The sequence below is a fragment of the Lycorma delicatula genome, chromosome 1 (assembly GCF_047948215.1).
Source record: "Lycorma delicatula isolate Av1 chromosome 1, ASM4794821v1, whole genome shotgun sequence".
NCBI classification, from domain to species: Eukaryota; Metazoa; Arthropoda; class Insecta; order Hemiptera; family Fulgoridae; genus Lycorma; species Lycorma delicatula.
In genome coordinates, this window is record NC_134455.1 from 252,482,508 (window position 1) to 252,502,809 (window position 20,302).

The following is a 20,302-nucleotide window of genomic DNA, read 5'->3' on the forward strand; positions in this document are numbered from 1 at the left end:
TATTACTGCTCACATGATTCTGCTATAGTCGTTATAATAATTCCGAAAAACAATAATAATAAATTATTATGAAAATAATTATAAAAAGACATGAAAATAAAACTCACAAAGAACAAATTATATTAAACTTTTCAAGTTAACAGTTGTTTAACTGCAATATGAAAATAGATTTCTATAATTCAGCATCCTTTGCTGAGAAAATAAATCAAAATAATAGGTTATGAAATACACATTATATCCAAGATCGGTATAATAAAAAGGTAATTTTTTTTGCAGGCTTTGCTTTTTAACGTGAGAATTTATTGTTTAAAAATTTCTTTCTTATATGCAATTTTAAGAGAAAAATAATCAAAGGAAAATAATTGATGCTCTTGCAATTTTTACTTACAATAATTTGCGCAAGTATGGTTTTCCTCATCCCAGATATAACTGAATGAACCATTACATTTACTTTCATTTTATTGTTTAGGATGAGTTCTAATTAAACGTTAATTAAATATTTAGTCAGTAAAATTTTAAACGGGCTTTTTATTTCGAACAATTTCTGAAATTTTAACCTAAGATTTTAATTATTAATTCTCGGTTCACAGATTTCGTTCGGTTAAGGGTGGCCTGGTAATTGAAATTCAGCATTGGACTATTTTTTTAGGAGAAAATCTTCTAGAGGATCACAGAGGCTGTGATCTTTCTCCTTTCTCGTATACTAGAAATATTTTTTTATGAAATTTAGTTATTTTTTCAAATGCACCCATCATTCATATAGTATTTCTTATGCTCTGCCAATTATTTATTATTAAAATGTAATGGTGCATTCATTTTTATGCCTTTTGTATTCCTTTTGAAAAGAACTTTTTGAAAAACATGATGGCATATTTCTTCGTACCGGAACTGGTACGATCTTACGGAGTAGACTACCCAGACTTATAATCATGGTATCAATGAAAGAGGAACGTTGTTCAAAATTATGGTTTAAAATAGTAACTTCAAACGATTTAAAAATGTGGACTCTTTTTCTTCGTAAGCAGAAAGTATTTTGATTGAGTGGGTGTAGCAGAATATTTTTTAAACTAAGTTTTTGATTTTATTATTGTTACCGAAAAATTACGTTATTGCAAGAAAGCAAAGATTTCTTTGCATCCTCAGTATTCATAAAAATACTGTTATGAATAGATAAGGAGAACAATTTTACTAAAAAAGTAAAATAGTTTAATATTATACAAATAACATAAAAAATTTCTTAATAATAAAACATTTTAAAAACAACGGTCATTTGTGTTACTGAAAAGTAAGATGTTGATTTAGAATATTGATTTTGTAAAGAAAACTGTTACCTTTTCAATTTCAATCAGAGCACTTAATTTTAATCGATTAATTCTCTAATTTATTGATAAATAGGGGTGAGGGACTATACTTGTAATCTTTATTAAACTGAAACTACTGCAATTGAAAGTTAGAGGCGTTAAGGTTTTACATTTGTTTTCTGTATAAATTCAAGTCCCGCCAATTTAGTCCAGTAATTTATATTCCTTTCTCCTAATCAAATAATTTATTATAATGTTAAATCAAAAAATTACTGAAATGTTAGATGTCGGAAATATAAATTATCAAAACCCTTATGAATTACACATAAAAATTCACCAGGAGAAATTTGGTAATTTAGATGTTTTAAATTAGTAATTTTTATCTACTACTCTTGAAAATTCTGCAAATTATGGTGAAAACAAATTTAAACATTTTATATTCTTTAGATTGACTTCGTTTGAAACATATAATTTAACTGCCGATGTACAAGATATATTTATTTTCATATAAAATCCTGAGATTTCAGTCAATTAAAAAAAAGATTATTATTATACCAGTTCTTCTTTTTCCTCATTTTATTTTCAATTAATCTATCATCATATATGTAGGACTACGTTGTTCGAACCGTATGATAATTGAAATGAAAAGTTTGTAACTATGGTTATTCATTGCTACGGTGATACGTTAAATTTCGAATGCTATCTGAATTAAAATAATAATCTGTCTGTATCACAAGGAGTAGAGAATATGATTTATGACCTCAAACTAAGAAGTAAATTTCTAACTGTTATTATTTTTTTTTAATTAGAAAAATATATATTTAAAAGATGATATGAGTGAAACCGTATGGAAGGTAAAGGTTAAATTTAAAGTAACCTGGCCTACTAACCGATAGTGAAAAAGTACAATGCATGTGGACACCAATCTATGTACTGTCTTACACTGAACGCTTTAAACAAAGCGGTTTTCATAACTCCTATACTCAGAGAATAGATAATTACTAACTTAATCAGCTAATGTTCGCGAAGACTTATCCATCAATCACGATAACTAAATTCTAACTAATCCATAGTACGAGTAATAAGTGAAAATAAATATCTAATATTCCGATTTTTATTTCAAACCGATCATAATATTATTAGCATGTCATTGTTTTTGTGTGTATTCATTATAAATAACTTGAATGTTGACTCCAAGAGTAAGCAAGAAGTTTTAATGGAAAATTTGGCAACGAAAATTAATTTTAAAAGAAAATCTCTTCAACTACATTTATTGAAGTAATCGATGTGATAATTAATTATTATACTTCCAGGCAAATCCCTTGACGTCTTTCTATACAATTTGAAAAAATCAAAATTGGTTCACAGCGATCACCTCAACGACCTACAACTTTCTCAAGAACTAAAATTTTGTTATTGAAACTTGTTTTTTCAAAGGTTACAAGATGTATTAATTTCTTTCACATAATTTTTTTTAATAAAATAAACTATAATTAATTATTAAAGTCGTTGTAAAGTCAATAATACTTTTTCAGAAATAATCTAAAATTCTTACATTAAAAAAAGATACCTAAGCGAAGTAAGTTTATAACAAATCATGCTGTAATTTGTACAAAAGAGAACAATCCTATAAATACGATATACGAAAGTACAAGAGAAAAGATTACAAATTAGAAAAAATAAATATAATTTGTAAAATAATATGAATGAATACTAAAGTAAATGAATGAAATATAAATATTGTAGACTATATAATATATACATTTATAAACTTGAAACAAAATATAATATAAAGCATTATAAGTATTATAAAATAAATGAAAAATATTTTAACGCATTTAAAATAAATTAATTTCTTCGTATCATTCTTTTATCAGAACAAAATAATAGCTTAAGTTATTTTAAAGATTGAATAGTTGTCAAATACTGAAATCTAAGTAGCGTATATTGAAGAAAAACAAAATTGATGTGATATAAATCCTCTAAAACACTATATTTACATATAGTTAAGTTCTTTTGAGAATCAATAGTAATTTTTAAGTGGTATATACCTGAGATCCTACGTTGTATTATTAAGCGAATATAATGAATATCTCATAAGGTAAGGTATCGCATCGTTTCTTCTGAGTTGTTATAGATTTATTATTAATGAAGTGTAAATATTTATAAATTAAAGTATAATGAATATTTTAGTAACTTAACTCCTTCTGTTTCACAGTTTAAACAAACAAATAAAATGTATTAAAAAAATAAGTTTTTTCTTATGGAAGAATAAACATTCAAAAGGCAGGTAAATCTGACGTCAAACTAAGTCACAGCATGAGAAATTTTTAAGCGATTGAGTTTGATTAAATCTGCAGAAAAATGAATATTATTGTTGCGGTAATTTTTGCTACTAATTCGGTATTATATCTTTTTCTGTCAAGGAAATCGTTTATTATTTGAATCCGTTTCATGATTACTTCTTAATGTGCTGATGGTGTGCATGCGTCTTAGAGAGTATTATGGTAAACTTTAAAACTGTTTAATCAAAAATATACACATATATGTTCTAATCATATCTGTGAATCTCTTCTAAACGTAAATTACAGATAAGTTTGAAAAACAAAGTATTTTTATTAATTTATAAATTTGAGTGTATAAAAAAAATTAGCTTCATGAACTGCTATAAAATTGAACATGCCTCACGGTAAATTAACTTTACTGTTGAACGAAGAGAAATAATTGTGTTATCATTATTACAAAAGCTGTATGAATCACTGAATATATCATGTTTAAAAAGAAACTAATTACAAAGTTTTTCTTTATCATTGATATAAATATGTATCCATTAATTAATGAAAAAAACTAACAGCTGCAAGTTTTTATTACCCTTTAAGATGATAACACGTTAATCAAGAATGGGATCATTCAAAGCAATGCTCTTTTTTTTCTAGCCAATTATGAGAACCGGGAAGCGTTAAGTCTTAAGTTACCACCCATGCAGTTCACTTATAAGACTTTGTTTCGCATTCAGAACGGAAGATAGAAATGCTCTGAGGACAATAAATTTCTGCCTAGTTTATTGCTTTTTTCTGATTAAAATTATTCAAATAATTATTTTAATTCACTTTTATCAACTAAAATGCAGAAATATAAAATGATTATAATAATCAGCTTCTCTTGTTGCTTAATATGCTAAAATAGCGTTTCAGTACGTTTATAATTAGTATAAAACTAATGTACTGTACTATAACATTTACTTTGAAACATAGTTCCAAAGTAAATGTTTACTTTGTAAAGATATAGTAAAACACAAACCGATCACAATTTTATATCCCTTGTTATAGGACGTCCCTGTACTTATATAAAGTTATATTGACATTTTATTCGTAAAATTACAATCTACAAAAGACTTGTACTACTGAATGCATTCTTTTCAGATTTTGTTCATTTTGAACCACAATGCAGTTTTCCTTTTATGTATTAGCTATACGCTACTATACTACTATACTAGTATTATCTCCATTAATGTATTTTATTAAAGAATAAAACTATGTCTAAGAGTCTCTGCTATTGGTTAAGGATAGCAAATCCACACGCCGATGGGAATCAACGAAGCTAAACTACCAATCAAATTTGTGTCGCAACCAGCGTAATAAATTATACCAAACATTCTAAATAATTTTTGCACGGTAATAATGTTGTCTGTTCCAGTGGTAGTGGAATATTCCAGTTGACTGCAAACTAAGGATTTGTAGTGTCAGACACGAGTTTGAATTTTGAAATGGTCATGCAACAATTTAATCAACCCAAAATTGAGCTTCGCCTTACTGACAATTCAATCCAGCTGATCTTATAAATAAATCTTGGCATCCAGTAAGACTCCAAGATCATTTACGTTTTGTTCAGTTCTAAAAGATGGATCATCATTGGAGCAAACATAATGAGAAACACTGGGTTTTCTGGAGAATGGAATATGAAGGACCGTGTTCAAATTTAAAAGCATTTAGTTAAGCTTTGTCCAGTCGTATACAGTATTATTATTATTATTATTATTATTATTATTATTATTATTATTCTATATTAGAAGATGGTCGCACACGGAAGAGACTGAGTGATAAATCGTGGGATGTCTGCATACATTTCAGAACCACAGGGATAAACGCCAATAAATCATTCATAAAAAAAAGACACAGAGAACTTAAATTAGAGCTCTGAGGAACTCCAGAAAGAAGCAATAAAAGTCAACAGATGATGACACAGCTGCCTAGCGAATAGACAAACTTCTTTCTCCAAGGTACGAGGCGATCCAAAAAATTAGACGTTAGCTTAATGTCTTAGTTTAAGAAGAAGTATACAGTGAGGTAACTTGTCGAAAGTCTTTTGAAAATCCAAGTAGATAGGATCTGCCTGACCTTGCCCCTGTACAAATAGACCACATTGATATCAAGAAAGGAATCATGGTTGCAGATGAAGACGAGCAGCATAGCATAAATCCATGTTGATGAACGGTGATAATGAGTGAATAGGACGGTAAAACAGGAATAGACTATTTTCTCTACGATTTTGGAAAAAGAACTTAAGAGGGAGATAGGAAAAAATATTTATTGCAGGAAGAATAGGTTTAGAAATAGGTTTGACAGTTGCCTTCTTTGAAAGCGAAAGAAAAGTTCCAGATTACATACTCCAATTTCAATCCATTTCACTTGCTATGGTGGAATATTATCAGAACCAGTGACAGATTTAGAATTTAACTGTCTGATTACAAACAGAAAATCCTTTAAGCGGACCAGTAAAATATCAATATCAGTACTGTTCACGATATCAATTGGCGTTAGGAATAGTTTGACGGATCTCCAAAAAAAACTTATAAGGACTAGAGCTGTTCGCCAAAACGTAAATATAATTCATGTAGATCAGTTATAGAATGATCTGAATCAAAATGAGTTATAGTTTGGTTTTTATTTAATATGTACCTGGAAATATAGCTCCAATATCGCTAAGTTTTATCAATAAGATCATCTCACAAGAACGAGACTGTATCAATTTATATATTCGGAGAATAATTTTTGCCATTTTACGAAACTCATCATAAGCACTGAAATCGGATAGAAAATCTGAGTGCTTGCAGCGTCGATTAGACTTTTTCTTCTTCTTCTTCTTCTTCTTCTTATTATTATTATTAAACAGTGATTAACCGAGTAGAAAACCAAGGAAGAAATCTCTGAGGACGACAGCGAAAAACAAGAACATTTTCATTAGAGCATCGGAAATGACCTGATAAAATTTACTGAAAGCCTCATAAAATGAACGACTCAGGAAAATTCCAGACCAATCAATATCAGCCACGTCATAGCATAGGCATAAAATGTCATCTCTACTAAATGTGTACGTCCCATGTTGTTTGCAGTAACAAAGAAATTATGATTTCTTAATGGAAACAGAAAATGGTGGATGAAATTTTGCTGAGTAAACTACAAACTTAAGATGAGCCGATTCAACAAATCAGTTGGTAAAAATGAAATAAAATTGTTAGCTACGATGTCGAGTCATACGAAAAACAAGATCAAAGAAAGAGAAATTAAGGTAATCAAGTAGGTTAATATTAATTCAGCCCTTCGTTTGGCATAGATGTAGATGTTAGAACTAAAACTTCGGAAACTCCACAAAACACCCGGAGCACTGAAGTCACCAAGAACAATGATATTACAATGGAGAAAGAGAAGATGGAATCAAAATACTGTTACACCGCAGCAAAATCAACAGCCGGAGAAAAATATGAACACTAATTAGAAAACCAATATAATAATAATAAATAACCCCAGGAGGTTTTATTTATGGATTTAATTGGATTAGAAAAGCATATTAAAACTTTAGTAAGCAATAAGACTAACTTACCAACGTAAATTCCAAAAAAACTGGGTTGTTTTATGTAATAGATTTATTTCGAATAACTTAGATTTTTCTTACTATTTGATAATTAGTTTACATATAATGTAGAAATATTACTGCAGCATGTTGGTATTTTAATAATTGCAAATTGCTATAAAATAAGGCTCGTTTTAATTAGGCCTGTATTTTGTATTTATGTCCAGGATTATTCTTCTTCAAATGAACCGATTTATAAGATTTTATTTGCTAAAAAAATAAATAAATACACTGACTAATAAGACCCAATACAAAAACTACAAGTATTACTCGATGTCAGTGAGCCATAGCTCTCGCTCATTAGCAGTCTCTTTGCGCATTTATTATTCATTCGTTTTCTATCTTTTATAAGAACGTAGAAAAATAGTTTACGTATATCTGCATTCCATAGAGCATTCCTTACTTTCAATAACAATTTATTTAAAAGTATCATCTACATTTTGTTTCTTATTTTTGTCATTATTCATATTTATTGCCATTTTATTCTTAATTTTTTTTAAATTTTGGCTTTTTAAAATCGGTGCCAAATTATAAGCGAGTTATTGTATTTATAGTAGCTTTTTTTAATTTGGTGCCAAGTTGAAAAATTAAAAATCAAAAGATATAAACCAAAACTTCTTAGTTTTGGAGACATTTTACTTTTTTAAGTTTATTTTTATTTTTGAGAAAAATGGTAAATATTGAAAATTTTGTAGTTACTGTTTTTATTCAAAACTTAAGATTTAACATAAACATATTTTAGTAAATTCACTATTGTTTTTCTTATGTAAATAACATACAATAAAAGAGTTAAATTTATGTTTTCAGTAATTTATTTTCCTTCATTTTTCATGAAACACAATTATACATTTTTTTTTTATGAATGTAAATGAATTGCTAATAACAAATGAAGTATGACTAAAATAAAACTAAGAAGATTGTTAAACTCTTTGAGAAGACATCCAGTTATTGTTGGTGTTATAAAATTGCAATTTCTTTCTGATTTTAATCTTAAAATAAATAAAAGAAATGCAAAATAAATTGTTCTGGTATAAAGCAGTGCACTAATAGTATAATATGCATTTATGATGTACATTGTTTATTGATGCAAGATCTAGCGTACGATGTTTTCGTCATGCACTGTGGATATAAAAAAAGTACGAATGAAGCAAAATAACCAAAAAACAATTTACTATTAAAAATAACTGCATTTAAATAGTTATTAAATATCTGTCTTTCTTTTAATTTTAACTGAAATATAATAACATTAATATTTTTGATGGCAAGATAAAGAAACAGATTTTATATTTGAGTTAAGAATCAATCCAGTAATCTTGTTAAGTAGTAAAGAAAATGTTAGACAACTAAATTGGACATGGATACTACTATATTTTATACAAAGACGTGAACTTAAAACTATGTACACAGGATATTTTTATTGATTTAGCAATTGATTTTAAGTGAATTTAATTTTATTTTATCAAATTTTATTTTTATGTGAAGTTTTCAAAATAAAAATATGGGTTTACGTTTAGTAGGGACGTTTTTTCAAAATCGAAAGAAGCTTACAATAATCCGAATATACTTGTACGTTCAGCACGAGGAAAGACAGATTATTTTTGTAAGAGGCTGAACCATTTTTCTAAGGTATGAATAAAAAATGAAAATACAAACATTTAAGAAATTAAATTTGTATACATAAGTAATATACCTCTAAGGCTAACATTTTTACTTACTGAAGAAGTAGAGTAGTTGTAAAAGAATTAGTTATCCGCTGTTATCATTCTCTAGATATAATATTTTGTCTTATTTTTAGAGTTGTTTTCTGTCATACGTAGACAAACGTAGTCAACTTAGACGATATGGAATTTTTTCAATTAAGAAGTTTCTCAAATAAAAAATACTGATGAGTTATTAGTAAATTCCTTGGAACTCAACCAAATGTATACTTCTGGAGTTATCATGATTTTAGGTGAAGATTAAGAAAAAAAAAGTAATTTAAAGTAAATTGTTAAAGATATACTATTTCTTCTCGGAATTTACTAGGTAGTCTGTATAAATCTTAAAATAATTGAATATCATTTTTATATCAGTAAAATAAATCGGTATTGCTCCTACTTCACAAGTAAATAAATTTTTATCGGTTTTTTGTACATTTCAAGAAGTTTCATAAAACTAACTCAGTCCAATGATTCAGTAATATCTTAAAGTTATTGTCGTTATTTTTGGTTTTTTTTTTTTTTTTTTTGTCTTCAGTCATTTGACTGGTTTGATGCAGCTCTCCAAGATTCCCTATCTAGTGCTAGTCGTTTCATTTCAGTATACCCTCTACATCCTACATCCCTAACAATTTGTTTTACATATTCCAAACGTGGCCTGCCTACACAATTTTTTCCTTCTACCTGTCCTTCCAATATTAAAGCGACTATTCTAGGATGCCTTAGTATGTGGCCTATAAGTCTGTCTCTTCTTTTAAGTATATTTTTCCAAATGCTTCTTTCTTCATCTATTTGCCGCAATACCTCCTCATTTGTCACTTTATCCACCCATCTGATTTTTAACATTCTCCTATAGCACCACATTTCAAAAGCTTCTAACCTTTTCTTCTCAGATACTCCGATCGTCCAAGTTTCACTTCCATATAAAGCGACACTCCAAACATACACTTTCAAAAATCTTTTCCTGACATTTAAATTAATTTTTGATGTAAACAACTTATATTTCTTACTGAAGGCTCGTTTAGCTTGTGCTATTCGGCATTTTATATCGCTCCTGCTTCGTCCATCTTTAGTAATTCTACTTCCCAAATAACAAAATTCTTCTACCTCCATAATCTTTTCTCCTCCTATTTTCACATTCAGTGGTCCATCTTTGTTATTTCTACTACATTTCATTACTTTTGTTTTGTTCTTGTTTATTTTCATGCGATAGTTCTTGCGTAGGACTTCATCTATGCCGTTCATTGTTTCTTCTAAATCCTTTTTATTCTCGGCTAGAATTACTATATCATCAGCAAATCGTAGCATCTTTATCTTTTCACCTTGTACTGTTACTCCGAATCTAAATTGTTCTTTAACATCATTAACTGCTAGTTCCATGTAAAGATTAAAAAGTAACGGAGATAGGGAACATCCTTGTCGGACTCCCTTTCTTATTATGGCTTCTTTCTTATGTTCTTCAATTGCTACTGTTGCTGTTTGGTTCCTGTACATGTTAGCAATTGTTCTTCTATCTCTGTATTTGAACCCTAATTTTTTTAAAATGCTGAACATTTTATTCCAGTCTACGTTATCGAATGCCTTTTCTAGGTCTATAAACGCCAAGTATGTTGGTTTGTTTTTCTTTAATCTTCCTTCTACTATTAATCTGAGGCCTAAAATTGCTTCCCTTGTCCCTATACTTTTCCTGAAACCAAATTGGTCTTCTCCTAACACTTCCTCCACTCTCCTCTCAATTCTTCTGTATAGAATTCTAGTTAAGATTTTTGATGCATGACTAGTTAAACTAATTGTTCTGTATTCTTCACATTTATCTGCCCCTGATTTCTTTGGTATCATTACTATAACACTTTTTTTGAAGTCTGACGGAAATTCCCCTTTTTCATAAATATTACACACCAGTTTGTATAATCTATCAATCGCCTCCTCCCCTGCACTGCGCAGTAATTCTACAGGTATTCCGTCTATTCCAGGAGCCTTTCTGCCATTTAAATCTTTTAATGCTCTCTTAAATTCAGATCTCAGTATTGTTTCTCCCATTTCATCCTCCTCAACTTCCTCTTCTTCCTCTATAAAACCATTTTCTAATTCATTTCCTCCGTATAACTCTTCAATATATTCCACCCATCTATCGACTTTACCTTTCGTATTATATATAGGTGTACCATTTTTGGTTACCGTAGTTAAAGTTACTGTGTTATTTTTGTTTTTAATATTTAGTTAATTTAAAAAATAACACCAACAATCTAGCCATGAAATTTTATAAACACAATTATGTTAATATCGGAAAAGAAATTTACTAGATTAAAATTATTTTCAACTAAATAAAAATCTATTGGCATTAAGTACCAATGAGACATATCCGAATTTGTATTAAGTCCTGCGTATTAAGATTTAAGTCAAATTAAGTTATTTACTCGTGTCGCTAAATGAGCTTTATATCGTCCGTTGAGTGTAGATCTACTACGGACATCAGGTGTTATTGAATATTAAGTTTAATGAAATAATTTTCTTCGTTAAAAATTGTTTATTAATAAACGGATTTTACTTCATTGAAATACGAATAATATAATATATAAATATATGTTATTTCTTAAAATAACTGTCTTCTTTCTCCTGAACAAGCCAATATTCTATCGTAACAATAATAGATTGTTACTAATTAGAAAAATATATTATTAGTGTGACAATAAAAAAAAATTAAAAACCGGATGAAATATCTCATAATTACCTTACATTCAGGTTAAAGTTTGATGAAAAATAGAAGTACAAGTAAGTAGGTCCCCATGTAAACCAGATTAACAGAACAAGTCGTAATGTAAAGCGGACTTGAGTATAGGAGGAAAGCTTTTGTCACTGGAATATGATGCACTCGGAGAGAAAAATGAGAAGCGGTTAAAATGAGAATAATAGTAATAAAAGCTATATCCTGGGAATTTTTGACAAAGCTGAATTAACTATGCGATGTCATTCTTTGAATCTGTTAAATGTAAATATTACTCCGAATTTAAGTATCTCATTGATAGGGATCTCAGTGAAAGCCGATTGATTTTCCTTTCAGATTTATTAATATTACAATAAAAAAATACACTTATTCGTTTATCAACTTACAAAAAAAAATTCAAGGAAAACATTTTTGCATACGTAAGAATAACTAAATGAAAAAATAAATTCTGTAATTTTTTCTGTTAAAATTTTTTTACGAACAAATGATTACAAACAATGAATCTTCATCGCAAAAAAAAATATCACAAAAAAACCAAAATCATGGTAGGTCCAAATGTGTTTTTATAATGTATGGTAATGGTTTTAGTATTGATTAAATTAGTAAAACTAGAAATGTTTAATAAAATACTCCGTATTTTTTTTTTTTGTGAAAATAAGCTACGTCATTATATTTCTTTATTTTACATTTGTAAAGTGTTTTTCGTATTAATCTTTCTAGCTAAAGAAAACTGGACAATCTTGTCACTCATATTTTTTTATTTATTCTAATTTTCGTTTCTATGTTATTCATTGTCTTCGTTTTCTGTATTTTCGTTTTCCGTTATTCTATGATCTTTTGAACTACACTTCAGTAAGCTCATATTAAACTATTGTTTTAATTTAAGTAATATTTTATTTATATATTTGTAATCTGTCATTTAATTAATATTTTATTTTTTTACTTATTGTTTATTTATTTTCGCCTCCAAAAAATTACAAAAACTAAACATTTTATTAATTTTCAGGTAGTGGTGGTTGGTTTAAAATGATAATATTTCTTAAAATTAAGCCCTTATCCACCTGCTTTATAATCCCAAAATCACATTTTTATTATTAAGCGAATATTTCATGAAAATATTAATGTGAATCCGTTCGGGTCATTGAAAGTTCTACACACATAATTTATTAAAAATCGACTGTAATTTGAGGTTTATAAACAGTTAATATTTTAAAATTTTAACTACGTAATTTCAGTACATTTGTTGCTGATAAAATGAAATTTTTCCATTTCCTTGTGTTCAAATTTATTTTGATTAATTGTCAATACACTAGCATTGATTGTATTGTAAGTTAAAAACAAAAATAGTAACAATAACATTGAATATAATATTATTATTATTAAATTTGATGAATATACTAGTATATAAGATTATTTTCGCACTATATATATTGGTAAACAATTAGAAGTACTTGTAGCATTAGTTAGGATTGCTTTGTCCAAAGGTAATCTTGTTTATTAAACGGCCATTTCCTGAGGTGAATATCTTAAGGTCATTTGTAAGGCGAATACCACCAGTGTTTCAATATGCTTGATGTGCATATATGTAATAGTATTTTCAACTATAGAAGAAGGCAGCAGGAAACCCTTTTCCTCTCCTTCCTTTTAAATTCTAGCACGGAATGTTTGTTATGCCTGCGAATAGCTACGGTTATAGTTTTTGGCAGGGGGGCTGGAGTCTCATACTAACTGAACATAACTTTTATGATTTTTATAATTAGCAAATTCATAAAAATTCTTATTCTATTAGATATCAAAATAAAAAAAAATAATTTTATTTAAGTCACGAAACACCTTTCCGAAATATATTTATGCAAAAAATGAAAAATAAATTTTCTCTTTTTCAAGATTTCTCAGTGGTTATGTAGATATTAAAAAATAAAATAAATATTGACAAAAAAATAAATCTTTTAATATTTAATTAAACTTCAAATATTTTTTTATAGATGCCAAATTAATAACGTACGTTTATCAATTTCATATTAACCCTTAATTAAAGTTGACTTTTAAAAACAGAAATTAAAAAATTAATTGAATAACACTTTGGTTTAAAAACTTTTTTGTGTAAGGTATGCCTTGCGTTTACTGCTTCTAATTATTAATTTCAAAGAACAATTCTAATTATTTGTTGTAATAACCTATAGGACTATTGTCTTCCAAAAAAAGAAAAAACCTCGAACAGTACACGAAAATAATAAATTTCATTATTCAAACGTAATTTTAATAATGATTGTAAATAGCTTGAGAATTAGAACAGATGAAAAAGAAGTTGCAGGTTTTGCTTTATTCGGCACGCGTTTTGTTCACACAATATATGTAATTTGATGTAAGCCAAACCGGTCTTGTACTTGTACCTCTTGGTGTTGTCTGACTGAATTGTTCCTCGTTACGATCAGGCAGGCGTAGCTCGAGTAGAGTGTAGAGTAGCGATGGAATACACGAAAGTAGGACGGGCTTGAGTCGATCACTTGTTAGAACATCAAACTACCTGGTACTAGTTTTAATTAACTACCTCTCCTTTTTTGGAATCCTACAATGAAACACATGCAAAATCAACAACCTGTCGCAGTAATGCGAATATTATTCTTAAATTAATTTATAAAGATTTAAGTGTTTTGTAGATTAATGTAAGATAATTTAAATTCAAATAATAAAATGATAATTTACTTTAATAAATATACTTAATAATAAAAAATAAAGGCCCTGACTGTTTCGTAGTAATTACTAAATATATTTGTTTTTTAATACATCAATTTTTTTGTAGTGTCTAGATCATGATGAATTATAACTCTATAAATATAGGTCTGTACATGCACATCATCTCATTTTTTATCTCTAAGCTTCTTACTTATGCGAAGGCATTGTTCGATTTTTATTTATAGAAGAGTTTAACTGATGCTTCATAAGTCGAAGTGCGTGTGGTATAATTTAGTTTATCTATTCAAAACAAATACCACTCGTTAGCGCCAATTTTGTGTACAACATTAACCAGAATAATTTTTAATAATTTAAAATTAATAATTCTCATAAAGCAAAGTATCTTAAAGAAATTAAAGCCGTGTAAATTCTGCGTAAATTACAGTAGTTTACAATAAATCAGTATGATTTATTCTATGATTTATGTATTGTCCTTTGTAAATGTTTTGGCCTGTTAAAATGTAGAAAAAAATGCAGTTTTGTTAATACTGATGAAAATCTTTAAACAAAAAAAGCCAAAGGTATTTTGAATTTTATATCGGACGTTTCATTTCAAAACTATAAAAACTTTGACGAGAAGTTTGCAGGAGAGTTTGTTACGTTAACGCATGTTAACCAAAATTTCTTCTTATACTGAAGTGATCTAATATGAAAAAAATTATCAGAACCACAAAAAGATGAATTTGATTTAGAGGTGACCCAACGTTTAAGACTACTTTTAAATTAGAAAAAAACGAGGGATCTTCAACGATCTGAACTACACTCTTTCAATTAAAAGCATCTAATGGATCATGGATCAGGAGCGACAGATAAAAATTGGATCTGTTTGCAGCACATCATAGCAAAACATTTTGCTCACATGACGGAGGCTGTCGTGATGATAAGGAAATAGTTGACATTTTGTACAGCCCGATAGCTTTAAGCCTTCCGATTAGGCTTTCGCAACTAGGGAGGGGTTATCCGGTAATCAAACAAGGGAACGCTCAAGGAAAGCTGCAGGTTTTGAAATAATAATTTAAAAGATGTTATTTTTGCTCCTGTTTAATGCTATCAAGTACATTACGGACTTATTCAATGGTATCCTTCGGAAGTCATATCTTCTATCAGAGTGGAAGGTGTCTAAAGTATTCGTGATTCCGAGGACGAATAAAGCTGCACACGAGATGTCTTTCCACAGACCAATAAGCCTCCTGCCGATTCCGTCGAAGTTAGATTGAGAACAGTTTCTTCAAAGGAAGTGGCCAACGTTGGAACAGTGAGTTATTCCGGATCAGTAATTTGGATTCAGAGAGGGATATTCTGCCGTTGAGCAGTCTCACAGAGCTGTTAATGTCATTACATAGTACCTGAAGGAAAGGAGATTTTGCTAGGCGGCCTTCTTGGATATGCAGCAGACCTTTGAAAAGGTCTGGCTGCCTGATCTGCTCCATTAGTTTTTAGGCAGCCTCCCTCAACCATTTTACCTGATCTTATGGAAGTATCTCGATAAGGACTTCTCTCAGATCAGTGGCAAGGATGAGTTATCTCTGGATTCTTTAATATCAAATCAGTGGTTCCACAAACTCCGTCGTAGGACCAGTCCTGTGCGCGATTTATACTGCAGACCTTCCAGCTCCGAACGATGTCACCGTCGCCTAGTTTGCTAACGATACAGCAATCCAGGCCACTGACGAAGACCCGCACCTGAGCTGCAATGAAGCTACAATCAATGTTAGACCTGATCGGTGAGTGGCTAATAAAAATAAAGGATAAAATAAATAAGTCAAGTCGTATTACGTTTACATTAATGAGGGGTGACGGGATTGACATCCCGTGCTCTGACCCGATTCGGTACCTTGGCTCTATCTTGATCGTCGTTTATCGAAGAAGTAAGACCTTAAAGAGAAAAGGAAGCCACTTGCCATCAACTACAAGCGGCTTTATTGGTTGTTAGGTTGGAACTTGTACCTGTCAAATGGGTCTTAGGAACACCTCGTATATCAAAAGTTTATTGTTGATATACGAGGTGTTCCTAAGTCCCATTTGGACTTATCACAAACAACAATGGGGTATGACGAGAAGAATTAAATTTGAGATTATACAACGTTTTCAGAACAAGTTGGTGAAATCCATTGCAGAGACTCCGTAGTTCGCTTGGAACGAGGAAATTCACGACTATTATTGCATTATGTTACGATTGCATTATGTTCTTGAGGAGATCAAACGATTCAGTTTAAATTACAGACAGCAATTAGACAGTTATGCGAACTTTCCAGCAGTTAATCTCCTAGACATCAGTGAAGGTATCCGGCGGCTGAAATGCCAACACGTGTTTGTCTTGGGATATCTGAGTGACACTTGAACTGATTAGGTATCAGACATGTGATAAAAATCTTTACTATACCTTAATGAGGCGTCTAACGCCCTTCTACTTCTTTCCGAAAACTTATGTTACTATTTTGTTTACATGTACCTATTGTTTAATAATGTTTACATTCTTTTTTGTTTTGTTTTTTCACTAGAGTATTGTGATTTTTTAAATCTTTGTGATTCCGATTAATGCAAGTAATTTTATGCAGATTTTTTATGTACACCTAGTTTATTTATGTATATACGCTGAGGATTTTTGCTGAAAACCCTTCTTCACGTGCTTTTTGTAGTGCAATTTTCTTATGGTTCCTTAATTGGAACCTAGGATAAATACACGATTTGTGAGGCAAAAAAAAAAAACGTAAATAAAAGATTAATTTTAATTGATCTGTGAACAGAAGTGTTTCTGATTGGTCTTTTATTAAGTTTGCGTTTTTAATTTCATTTTTTTTTTTAGTAACTTGGACAACTGTAATGCAAATTTAATACTTAAGATTTTAATTTTTTATTTGTTGGTTCTTAAAGTAATATCGATCGATAAACATTTATTCGATACTTGTAAATATTTAATGCAGTATTTTCTTATCGTTTTGGTAAAATGTCTGGAGTGAATACTCTTACGGAACATCCGTAAATTACACTGTATTGTACGATCGGCGTACTTTATGATATGCATTACTACTATCTTAATAAGGTAATTTATCGTTGATAATTTATTTACAGTATATAGTATAGGGTATAAGTCAAATTCTTCATTAAGCAGAACTGTAATAAATTTTTTTTCAGATTTATTCTCAAATCTCGCGTCTAATTCTAAGCTGAGAACGTTTTACAAAAAGATTAAAAAAGTCATTGTTGTATTATTTTTAAAAACGATTAAAATTGAAATATTTATTAAAAATGTATATAAATGTATATTTGTACAAAATTTCTTTCGAAATATATTATTTATGTAAAGTAATATTGAATTAACGGCGTTATTAATATCATAAAATGGAACGAGGTGTAAATAACGTTAACAAGAAAGTGTTTGGTATAATGAATACAAAAAAGGACGAAAAGGGGAATCAAAGAAGTAAGCATATCATATGAAATGTGCATGTTAAAATTTTCGTCACTTTGGTAAGAAGATAAACAAAAAAACTTCTTACATACAAAAAAACTTTTGTTAATAGTGATAAGTAGAAAACCGGGCAAATGAGTTCAAACTAGAGGGGACGGAAATAACATACAAAATGCAGTACTTGGTTTATTATATAGATAATTTCCTGCGTTCCGTAGATTGACATTGACTGGACCCAACAAGGCCAAAAATGATTGACTGAGACATTCTGTTCACGTATGAATTTTACTAAGTGTGATATCCATTGAGTTCACTATGTCGTTTCCAAATTAACAGATATTGAAGTAGTTAACAAAATTGTCTATTTTAAGACTGTGTAAATGAAAGAAGAATTTGAAATTCTAACAAATATCTGGTTAGAGTAACGAGTAAATCTAAATTTAACGAGAATGATTTAGGTAAAAGCAAATGAAATAAGTATTTGATTGGATGAATAATTTTTATACTTACTGTAATTTAAAAGTATTGTTTGTTTTTAATTTTAGATAATAAACAAAACACGTATTATATGTAATTATAGGCAAAAAGACAAATTCTCACCTTATTTTATTGCAAAATTACAAGGTTATTTGCAAGTAAAGCTACAAAAATTATTCTATTTATATAAATTTTTACTTTCATCTACATAGTTTATGTAGTTCGTAAATTAGCAGAATAAATAATTACACCACCAAAAAAACGAGCAGGAAAAAAGGCTGACTTACTTTTTATATTCTTCCCAGGAACATATACACAAGTGGGTTCCGAGTAGAGGTCACTGTGTTAGAGTAAAATACTACGTAAAAGATACTGTATGGTGTTTTACACCATCATCATCAATTAAACAGTTATATTAAAAAAACTCTATAAAATATAGTAAAAAAAAAATCTTTGTCTCTACGTTTATTATAGACGTATCAAGTTGTTTATTAGAAGAAAAATAAAAGTAATTTATTTAATTGATTAATTATTTAGTCTGCTAATTTATGAGCTTATCCGAGCCTGCAGGTGGATGAAGCTGCACAAGAGCGCGGGTCCGGATGGGATATCGGTCGAGGTGACGAATCTTGGTGGAGGAGGCGCTAGCAGGGGTCCTTCGGGAACTAAATGGCGTTTTAAGTCGCGGATCCCTCCCGGAGGCCTGGAAAAGATCACAGCTGGTCTTAATCAGAAAACCCAACAATGAGGAGTCTCCGTCTTCGTACAGGCCTATATGTCTGGTGAACAACATTACATTAAGTTGTTGAAGCAGATGATTGACGTAAGGTTCCGGGAAGAGATTGACCGTGGCGGAGGTCTCCATGATCGATAGTTTGGCTTGGGCCTAGAAGATCTATGGTTGATGCTGTCAACGCAATAACGGAGGTAGTTAACAAGGCGGTGGCCGGTACCTGGAGGACCAGTCGAAATATTTCTCGATGTGCGTAACGAATTCAACTCCCTCGGCTGGGAGTCTATATTCCGGGCGCTGAGGGGGTTGGGTGTTAGTGGCTATCTGAGGAGGATAGTACAGGATTACCTCGACGATCGACGACTTGTATATAGAATGGTGGACACCGAGCTGTGGTTTCGGTCTACGCGTGTGGTTCTCGAGGGCTGTGTCTTAAGGCCCCTCCTGTGGAACAGGGTCTATGAAGAGGTACTTCGACTGCGTTAGCAGGGAGGGCTGACTTCCTTTGCCTAAGCTGATGATTTGGCTCTTGTGGTGGTGGGGAAGACTGAGGAGGGATGGCTAACGCTGCAACACCGTCATAGCTAAGATCGGAAGATGGATGACGGAAAAGGGAAATCTGTGTTCCGAGGGAAATCTGTGTTTGTCCCACTGGCGGAGAGATGGGTGCTGGCGTCCATCGCGATCAACGCCGAGGGAGAGGTGGTCCAGTCGCGGGAAACCACCAAGTACCTGAGAATATAGCTTGACTACAAGCGATCGTTCATCCACAATGTGAAAGAGGTTAGCACAAGGACGGGACGAATGTGCAGTGTCTGGCTAGGTTGCTCTCAAACATCGGCGGACCACAGGCATCGAAAAGAAGTTTCTATGCATACGTGATCAATGCGACACTTCTCTATGGAGTTCCGGCGTGGAAGAGGGCCATGGCCGTGGAGTGCAACAGGAAGATCCTAGAGGGGATACAGCGTTGCATGGCCCTCAAGCTGTCATCAACATATGCCTTGGTGTAGACGGAGGCGATGCTGGAGATCACAACCATCGTTTTAGCAGCTGGCAGAGGTTCGAGTGATGGGCTATCGGGGAATTCCCAAGGTGGATATACATGAGACCCTGTTCCGAGATTGGGAAGCTAGGTAGGATGCGTCCACCACGGTAGGTGGACGCACCGTCTTATCGCGGATATAGGGCCGTGAACCGGTGAGAGGTTAGGGGATCTGAACAACTGGCTCACGCAATTATTGACCGGCCATGGGGTCTTCCGCGCCTACCTGTGTTGTAGGAGGAGGACGGATTACCCCTTCTGCCCTT